The following is an 8400-nucleotide window of genomic DNA, read 5'->3' on the forward strand; positions in this document are numbered from 1 at the left end:
TGTATTGAAAAGTCTTAGGCCGCGTACACACGCGGGGACTGTTCGCTCAACTTTGTCCGTCAAACAGTTTCAGCGGACAGTCCGCTCAAAATTAGCATGGATGGACTTGCCCACACACGACGAACGAACAGTCCGCTGAAACCGTGCGCGATGACGTGAACGGCACGTACGACGGGACGAAAAATACGACGTCCTATACACTGCAATGCAAACTTCGGCGTGTAAATCCTTTCTGAGCATGCGCGGAACTTAGTTTGACGAACAAGCCTACACACGAGGGGACTGTTCGCTGAAACAGAGTTTCAGCGGACAGTTTTTCGGAATTTCCGAAAAACTTTGTTCAGCAGACTGTCCGCTGAAACTGTCCGCTGAAAGCCCACACACGAGCGGACTGTCCGCCGAAACACTGTTCAGCGGACAAAGTTGAGCGAACAGTCCCCGCGTGTGTACGCGGCCTTAAAGTTAAACTTTGGGCTATGTTTTTTTCTTAATTTGGTTCCCCAGCAGAAAAAAAAGTAATGACCCCGCCACCCTTCCTATCCGCCTCCTGCTGTAAATTGGGCTCCTTTGCTCTCCCCTGGCTCCTCCCACAGCATTGCTGGGATCTGTCCGGATGGAGACCGGGGAAGGGCACGGTAAATGTGTAATTTACCAGCCCCTTCCTCATCTTAAAGTGGTTGTAAAGCCACTTTGTTATCTTCATACAATCTCCTGTGTTAGATAAAAGTTATGTGCCCCAGTGTATGTTCTTTATAAAAAAAAATATACCGATTTATACCTTATTTCAGAGCGCCGCTCTGCGCTCACGTGACCGCCCGCTGCTCTCCTCTAACGATCTGACAACTACAGCTGGAGGGGCTGAGAATCCACTGCTGATGTCAGCCACGAGGAGGAGAGGAGGAGAGTGGCAGGCGGTTACGTGAGCGCCGCTCTGAAATAAGGTATAAAGCGGCATATTTTTCATAAAGAACATACACTGGGGAACATAACTTTATCTAACACAGGAGATTGTATGAAAATAACAAAGTTATGGGTGCCCAGGGTCAAAGGTTGAAGCGGTGGTGCCCAGAGTCAAATGTGGAAGCGGTGGTGCCCAGGGTCAAATGTGGAAGCGGTGGTGCCCAGGGTCAAATGTGGAAGTGGTGGGTGCCCAGGGTCAGAGGTTAAAGCGGTGAGTGCTCAGGGTCAGAGGTTAAGGTGGCGAGTGCTCAGGGTCAGAGGTTGAAGCAGTGGGTGCCCAGGATCAAAGGTTGAAGCGGTAGGTGCTCAGGGTCAGAGGTTAAGGCGGTGAGTGCCCAGGGTCAGAGGTTGAAGCGGTGGGTGTCCAGGATCAAAGGTTGAAGCGGTAGGTGCTCAGGGTCAGAGGTTAAGGCGGTGAGTGCCCAGGGTCAGAGGTTGAAGAGGTGGGTGCCCAGGGTAAAAGACTGAAGCGGTGAGTGCCCAGGGTCAAAGGTTGAAGCGGTGAGTGCCCAGGGTCAAAGGTGGAAACGGTGGGTGCTCAGGGTCAAAGGTGGAAGCGGTGGGTGCCCAGGGTCAAAGGTGGAAGCGGTGGGTGCACAGGGTCAAAGGTGGAAGCGGTGGGTGCACAGGGTCAAAGGTGGAAGCGGTGGGTGCTCAGGGTCAAAGGCTGAAGTGGTGGGTGCTCAGGGTTAAAGGTTAAAGCGGTGGGTGCTTAGGGTCAAAGGTTGAAGCAGTGGGTGCTCAGGGTCAAAGGCTGAAGTGGTGGGTGCTCAGGGTCAAAGGTTGAAACGGTGGGTGCTCAGGGTCAAAGGTTGAAGCAGTGGGTGCTCAGGGTCAAAGGCTGAAGCGGTGGGTGCTTAGGGTCAAAGGCTGAAGTGATTGGTGCTCAGGGTCAAAGGCTGAAATGGTGGGTGCTCAGGGTCAAAGGTTGAAGCGGTGGGTGCCCAGGGTCAGAGGTTAAGGTGGTGGGTACACAGAGCCCTGCTGTAAAAGAATACAAAGTATGAATGCCCAACCCTAACCATATACTGCCAGCCAAGGGGCCCCACACACAGCTGGCAGCACGTGTGTTTCCTTTCACAGCAACCTGTCCTCCAGGAAGCTTCCATTACTCTCCCTCCCCTTCTCCCACAGAGCTGACAGGAACGATCAACGCTATATTGGACAAATAGAGTAAAAGCAGAGAATTCTCGGGGTTTCTCACCTCCCCGGGTCAGCTACGGCTGTACATAAGAAGAAAGACAACTCTCTGTATCCATTTGCTTCCTTTATTCCAGGCCGCAGCTCCACACGGAAGGCTCGTCTCTATGGCAACCGCAACGCCGAGCCAGGCTTCGTCACTGCTGCTAGGCCTCGTCTCCACGGCGGCCGCGCTTCCCGCCACAGCAGCTTGAGTCCCTGACGTATTCCAGTGCCTGAAGCCTCCAGTCAGCAATGAATGCGGGCGGGTGTTCCCCTCACACTAGTAACGGGACAATATCGGTCCTGTCAGCTACTGCTTATTATTGCGGTGACTTTTCTAGTATAGAAACATAAAAGAGTGCCAGAGAAAGAAGTCTCAGACCACACTCACTTGTATTTGTCGATGAAGGGTACCGCAAAGTGCAGTAGTGCGTTGCCAGGCGTGATGGTGCGCGGCAACGCCTTTGCATTAGAGCTGCGTTGCCATAGTATCACGATGAAACGCACCATTAACCGCTTCAGATTTGGCCAGGCCATTTTTTGCGATTCGGCACTGCGTCGATTTAACTGACAATTGCGCGGTCGTGCAATGTACCCAAACAAAATTTACGTCCTTTTTTCCCCACAAATAAAGCTTTCTTTTGGTGATATTTGATCACCTCTGCGGTTTTTATTTTTTGCGCTATAAACAAAAAAAGAGTGACAATTTTGAAAAAAACGCATTATTTTATACTTTTTTTCTATAATAAATATCACCATATTTTTTTTTTTTTTTAAAGCAAATTTTTCCTCAGTTTAGACCGGTATGTATTCTTCTACATATTTTTCGGTTAAAAAAAAAATGGCAATAAGCATATATTCATTGGTTTGCGCAAAAGTTATAGCGTCTACAAAATAGGGGGTAGATTTATAGCATTTTTATTATTATTATCTTTTTTTTTACCAGTTATAGGGGCGATCTGCAACATTATGGCGAACACATCGGACACTTTTGACACATTTTTGGGACTATTGGCATTTATACAGCGATCAGTGCTATAAAAATACACTGATTACTGTCACTGGCAAGAAGGGGTTAACACTAGGGGGCGAGCAAGGGGTTAACTGTGTTCCCTAGTGTGTGCTCTAACTGAAGGGGGGAGGGGAGATGACAGATCGCTGTTTATACTTTGCATGAACACACGATCTGTCTCTTCTCCTCTCAGAAAACCGGGATCTGTGTGTTTACACACACAGATCGCGGTTCTTGGTGTGTCACGCTCGCCAGCCACTGGCATTGGCTCCGGGGGCGAGCAGCGTGCGTGCGTGCGCCTCTAGTGGCCACAGGCCAGAGCGACGTAACATAACGTCGTTTCGCCTAGCCGCGCCATTCTGCCGCAGTAAAACTGCGGCGGCTGGTCGGCAAGTGGTTAAAGACCGCAGTTTTGCAGTCTGAAATAATGCATTTATATACGTGCATTAACACTTTTGTTCACATATTAACATCAGGGTTGACAACCGCCGGTAAATTTACTGACAGTTTGTAAAAATCTGTGATTTTTTTTTTTACAACTGCCAGTAAATATCAGGGGCTGATCATTTCATGCTGTGTTTACTTTTCATGTGTAAATCAAGCCAATGACTTTGTTATAGCATTTCCATATTATTATGTTTATACTGTTCAAATATTCACCGTGTTAGTTTTCAATAGGAGTTCTGTAATTTCTCAGGTTGCCAGTAAAAAATTTGCCCCGCCAGTAAATGTTCCATGTTTTGTCAGTAAAAAAATGCTGCAGGAGGTTGGCAACCCTGATTAACATGCTCTATGTTAAGGCATCATGCATAAGGCAGACATCCCAACCTGCAAAAACTCAGCGCCCGCAAAACCACCTCCCGCGGCGAAAAACAATTAAAATCATTATTTCAATATTTTTTCACAGTGCCTCTGGGGATGTGGGGGGTATGCGGCAGTGGACGGTGTCAGTCGTTTTTTATTTTGACGTATTGATTTTTTTTTTACAATTAATTTGTTCTTCAATTTTTTTCCACAATGCTTTTTTGGGTGGAGGGGGTTGGGGCAGTGGACAGTGTTGGTAGGGCAGGGGAGAGTGGTGTCAGTAGTTTTTTATTTAATTTTTTTATACTTACATTTTTTTTCTATTTTTTTTTTTGAAAAAATGTAAATCATTATTTCAATATTTTTCACAGTGCCTCTGGGCATGTGGGGAAGGGGTGGGGGGTATGTGGCAGTGGACAGTCTCAGTTGTTTTTTATTTTGACGTATTGATTGTTTTTTTTTTTTACAATTAATTTGTTTTTCATTTTTTTTCACTGCTTTTTTGGGTGTAGGAGGTTTTGGCAGTGGACAGTGTTGGTAGGGCAGGGGAGAGTGCTGTCAGTAGTTTTTTATTTTATTTTTTTACACTTACATTTTTTTTTTCAATTTAAAAAAAAAAAATGTAAATCATTATTTCAATATTTTTTCACAGTGCCTCTGGGGATGTGGAGAAGGGGGTGGGGGTTATGTGGCGGGGGTTATGTGGCGGGGGTGGGGGGATGTGGAGAAGGGGGTGGGGAGTATGTGGCAGTGGACGGTGTGAGTCGTTTTTTTATTTTGACCTATTGATTTTTTTTTTACAATTAATTTGTTCTTCAATTTTTTTCACAATGCTTTTTTGGGTGGAGGAGGTTGGGGCAGTGGACAGTGTTGGTAGGGCAGGGGAGAGTGGTGTCAGTAGTTTTTTATTTTATTTTTTATACTTACATTTTTTTTCTATTTTTTTTTTTTTTAAATGTAAATCATTATTTCAATATTTTTCACAGTGCCTCTGGGCATGTGGGGAAGGGGTGGGTGGGGGGTTTGTGGCAGTGGACAGTCTCAGTTGTTTTTTATTTTGACGTATTGATTTTTTTTTTTTTACAATTTGTTTTTCATTTTTTTTCACTGCTTTTTTGGGTGGAGGAGGTTTTGGCAGTGGACAGTGTTGGTAGGGCAGGGGAGAGTGCTGTCAGTAGTTTTTTATTTTATTTTTTTACACTTACATTTTTTTTTCAATTAAAAAAAAAAAAATGTAAATCATTATTTCAATATTTTTTCACAGTGCCTCTGGGGATGTGGAGAAAGGGGTGGGGGGTATGTGGCAGTGGATGGTGTCAGTCGTTTTTTATTTGGACGTATTGATTATTTTTACAATTAATATGTTTTTCATTTTTTTCACAATGCTTTTTTGGGTGGAGGGGGTTGGGACAGTGTTGGTAGGGCAGGGGAGAGTGGTGTCAGTAGTTTTTTATTTTATTTTTTTACACTTACATTTTTTTTCAATTTCTTAAAAAAAAAAAAATGTAAATCATTATTTCAATATTTTTTCATAGTGCCTCTGGGGATGTGGAGAAGGGGGGGGGGTATGTGGGGAAGGGGAAGGGGGGTATGTGACAGTGGACCTTGTGAGTCGTTTTTTTATTTTGACGTATTGATTTTTTTTTTTTTACAATTAAATTGTTTTTCATTTTTTTCACTGCTTTTTTGGGTGGAGGAGGTTTTGGCAGTGGACAGTGTTGGTAGGGCAGGGGAGAGTGCTGTCAGTAGTTTTTTATTTTATTTTTTTACACTTACATTTTTTTTTCAATTAAAAAAAAAAAAATGTAAATCATTATTTCAATATTTTTTCACAGTGCCTCTGGGGATGTGGAGAAAGGGGTGGGGGGTATGTGGCAGTGGATGGTGTCAGTCGTTTTTTATTTGGACGTATTGATTATTTTTACAATTAATATGTTTTTCATTTTTTTCACAATGCTTTTTTGGGTGGAGGGGGTTGGGACAGTGTTGGTAGGGCAGGGGAGAGTGGTGTCAGTAGTTTTTTATTTTATTTTTTTACACTTACATTTTTTTTCAATTTCTTAAAAAAAAAAAATGTAAATCATTATTTCAATATTTTTTCATAGTGCCTCTGGGGATGTGGAGAAGGGGGGGGGGGGGTATGTGGGGAAGGGGAAGGGGGGTATGTGACAGTGGACCTTGTGAGTCGTTTTTTTATTTTGACGTATTGATTTTTTTTTTTTTACAATTAATTTGTTTTTCATTTTTTTCACAGCTTTTTTGGGTGGAGGAGGTTTTGGCAGTGGACAGTGTTGGTAGGGCAGGGGAGAGTGCTGTCAGTAGTTTTTTTTTTTTTTTTTTTTTTTACACTTACATTTTTTTTCAATAAAGAAAGAAAAAAATGTAAATCATTATTTCAATATTTTTTCACAGTGCCTCTGGGGATGTGGAGAAGGGGGTGGGGGTTATGTGGCGGGGGTGGGGGGATGTGGAGAAGGGGGTGGGGAGTATGTGGCAGTGGACGGTGTGAGTCGTTTTTTTATTTTGACCTATTGATTTTTTTTTTACAATTAATTTGTTCTTCAATTTTTTTCACAATGCTTTTTTGGGTGGAGGGGGTTGGGGCAGTGGACAGTGTTGGTAGGGCAGGGGAGAATGGTGTCAGTAGTTTTTTATTTTATTTTTTATACTTACATTTTTTTTCTATTTTTTTTTTTTTTAAATGTAAATCATTATTTCAATATTTTTCACAGTGCCTCTGGGCATGTGGGGAAGGGGTGGGGGGTATGTGGCAGTGGACAGTCTCAGTTGTTTTTTATTTTGACGTATTGATTTTTTTTTTTTACAATTAATTTGTTTTTCATTTTTTTTCACTGCTTTTTTGGGTGGAGGAGGTTTTGGCAGTGGACAGTGTTGGTAGGGCAGGGGAGAGTGCTGTCAGTAGTTTTTTATTTTATTTTTTTACACTTACATTTTTTTTCAATAAAAAAAAAAAAAAAAATGTAAATCATTATTTCAATATTTTTTCACAGTGCCTCTGGGGATGTGGAGAAGGGGGTGGGGGTTATGTGGCGGGGGTTATGTGGCGGGGGTTATGTGGCGGGGGTGGGGGGATGTGGAGAAGGGGGTGGGGAGTATGTGGCAGTGGACGGTGTGAGTCGTTTTTTTATTTTAACCTATTGATTTTTTTTTTACAATTAATTTGTTCTTCAATTTTTTTCACAATGCTTTTTTGGGTGGAGGAGGTTGGGGCAGTGGACAGTGTTGGTAGGGCAGGGGAGAGTGGTGTCAGTAGTTTTTTATTTTATTTTTTATACTTACATTTTTTTTCTATTTTTTTTTTTTTTTTAAATGTAAATCATTATTTCAATATTTTTCACAGTGCCTCTGGGCATGTGGGGAAGGGGTGGGGGGTTTGTGGCAGTGGACAGTCTCAGTTGTTTTTTATTTTGACGTATTGATTTTTTTTTTTTTACAATTTGTTTTTCATTTTTTTTCACTGCTTTTTTGGGTGGAGGAGGTTTTGGCAGTGGACAGTGTTGGTAGGGCAGGGGAGAGTGCTGTCAGTAGTTTTTTATTTTATTTTTTTACACTTACATTTTTTTTTCAATTTAAAAAAAAAAAATGTAAATCATTATTTCAATATTTTTTCACAGTGCCTCTGGGGATGTGGAGAAAGGGGTGGGGGGTATGTGGCAGTGGATGGTGTCAGTCGTTTTTTATTTGGACGTATTGATTATTTTTACAATTAATATGTTTTTCATTTTTTTCACAATGCTTTTTTGGGTGGAGGGGGTTGGGACAGTGTTGGTAGGGCAGGGGAGAGTGGTGTCAGTAGTTTTTTATTTTATTTTTTTACACTTACATTTTTTTTCAATTTCTTAAAAAAAAAAAATGTAAATCATTATTTCAATATTTTTTCATAGTGCCTCTGGGGATGTGGAGAAGGGGGGGGGGGGGGGTATGTGGGGAAGGGGAAGGGGGGTATGTGGCAGTGGACCTTGTGAGTCGTTTTTTTATTTTGACGTATTGATTTTTTTTTTTTTACAATTAATTTGTTTTTCATTTTTTTCACTGCTTTTTTGGGTGGAGGAGGTTTTGGCAGTGGACAGTGTTGGTAGGGCAGGGGAGAGTGCTGTCAGTAGTTTTTTTTTTTTTTTTTTTTTTACACTTACATTTTTTTTCAATAAAGAAAGAAAAAAATGTAAATCATTATTTCAATATTTTTTCACAGTGCCTCTGGGGATGTGGAGAAGGGGGTGGGGGTTATGTGGCGGGGGTGGGGGGATGTGGAGAAGGGGGTGGGGAGTATGTGGCAGTGGACGGTGTGAGTCGTTTTTTTATTTTGACCTATTGATTTTTTTTTTACAATTAATTTGTTCTTCAATTTTTTTCACAATGCTTTTTTGGGTGGAGGGGGTTGGGGCAGTGGACAGTGTTGGTAGGGCAGGGGAGAATGGTGT

At 42.4% G+C, this 8400-nt stretch overlaps 1 protein-coding gene across 3 annotated transcripts in view; it reads right to left on the minus strand.

The window, feature by feature from the left end:
• The window catches only part of CCDC57 (coiled-coil domain containing 57), an 85738-nt gene extending 83233 nt beyond the window's left edge, over window positions 1–2505 (minus strand). Inside the window, exon 1 of one of the 3 annotated variants that reach the window (XM_077458881.1) lies at window positions 2165–2505. The gene's annotated coding sequence lies outside the window, so the exon portion shown is untranslated. The remainder of the gene's footprint in view (window positions 1–2164) is intronic. The other 2 variants (XM_077458878.1, XM_077458877.1) reach the window with 2 other exon arrangements.
• Window positions 2506–8400: the final 5895 nt, after the last annotated feature.

The sequence above is a fragment of the Lithobates pipiens genome, unplaced genomic scaffold (assembly GCF_037356315.1).
Source record: "Lithobates pipiens isolate NorthernLeopardFrog02 unplaced genomic scaffold, aLitPip1_a1.2 Scaffold_28, whole genome shotgun sequence".
Taxonomy (NCBI): domain Eukaryota; kingdom Metazoa; phylum Chordata; class Amphibia; order Anura; family Ranidae; genus Lithobates; species Lithobates pipiens.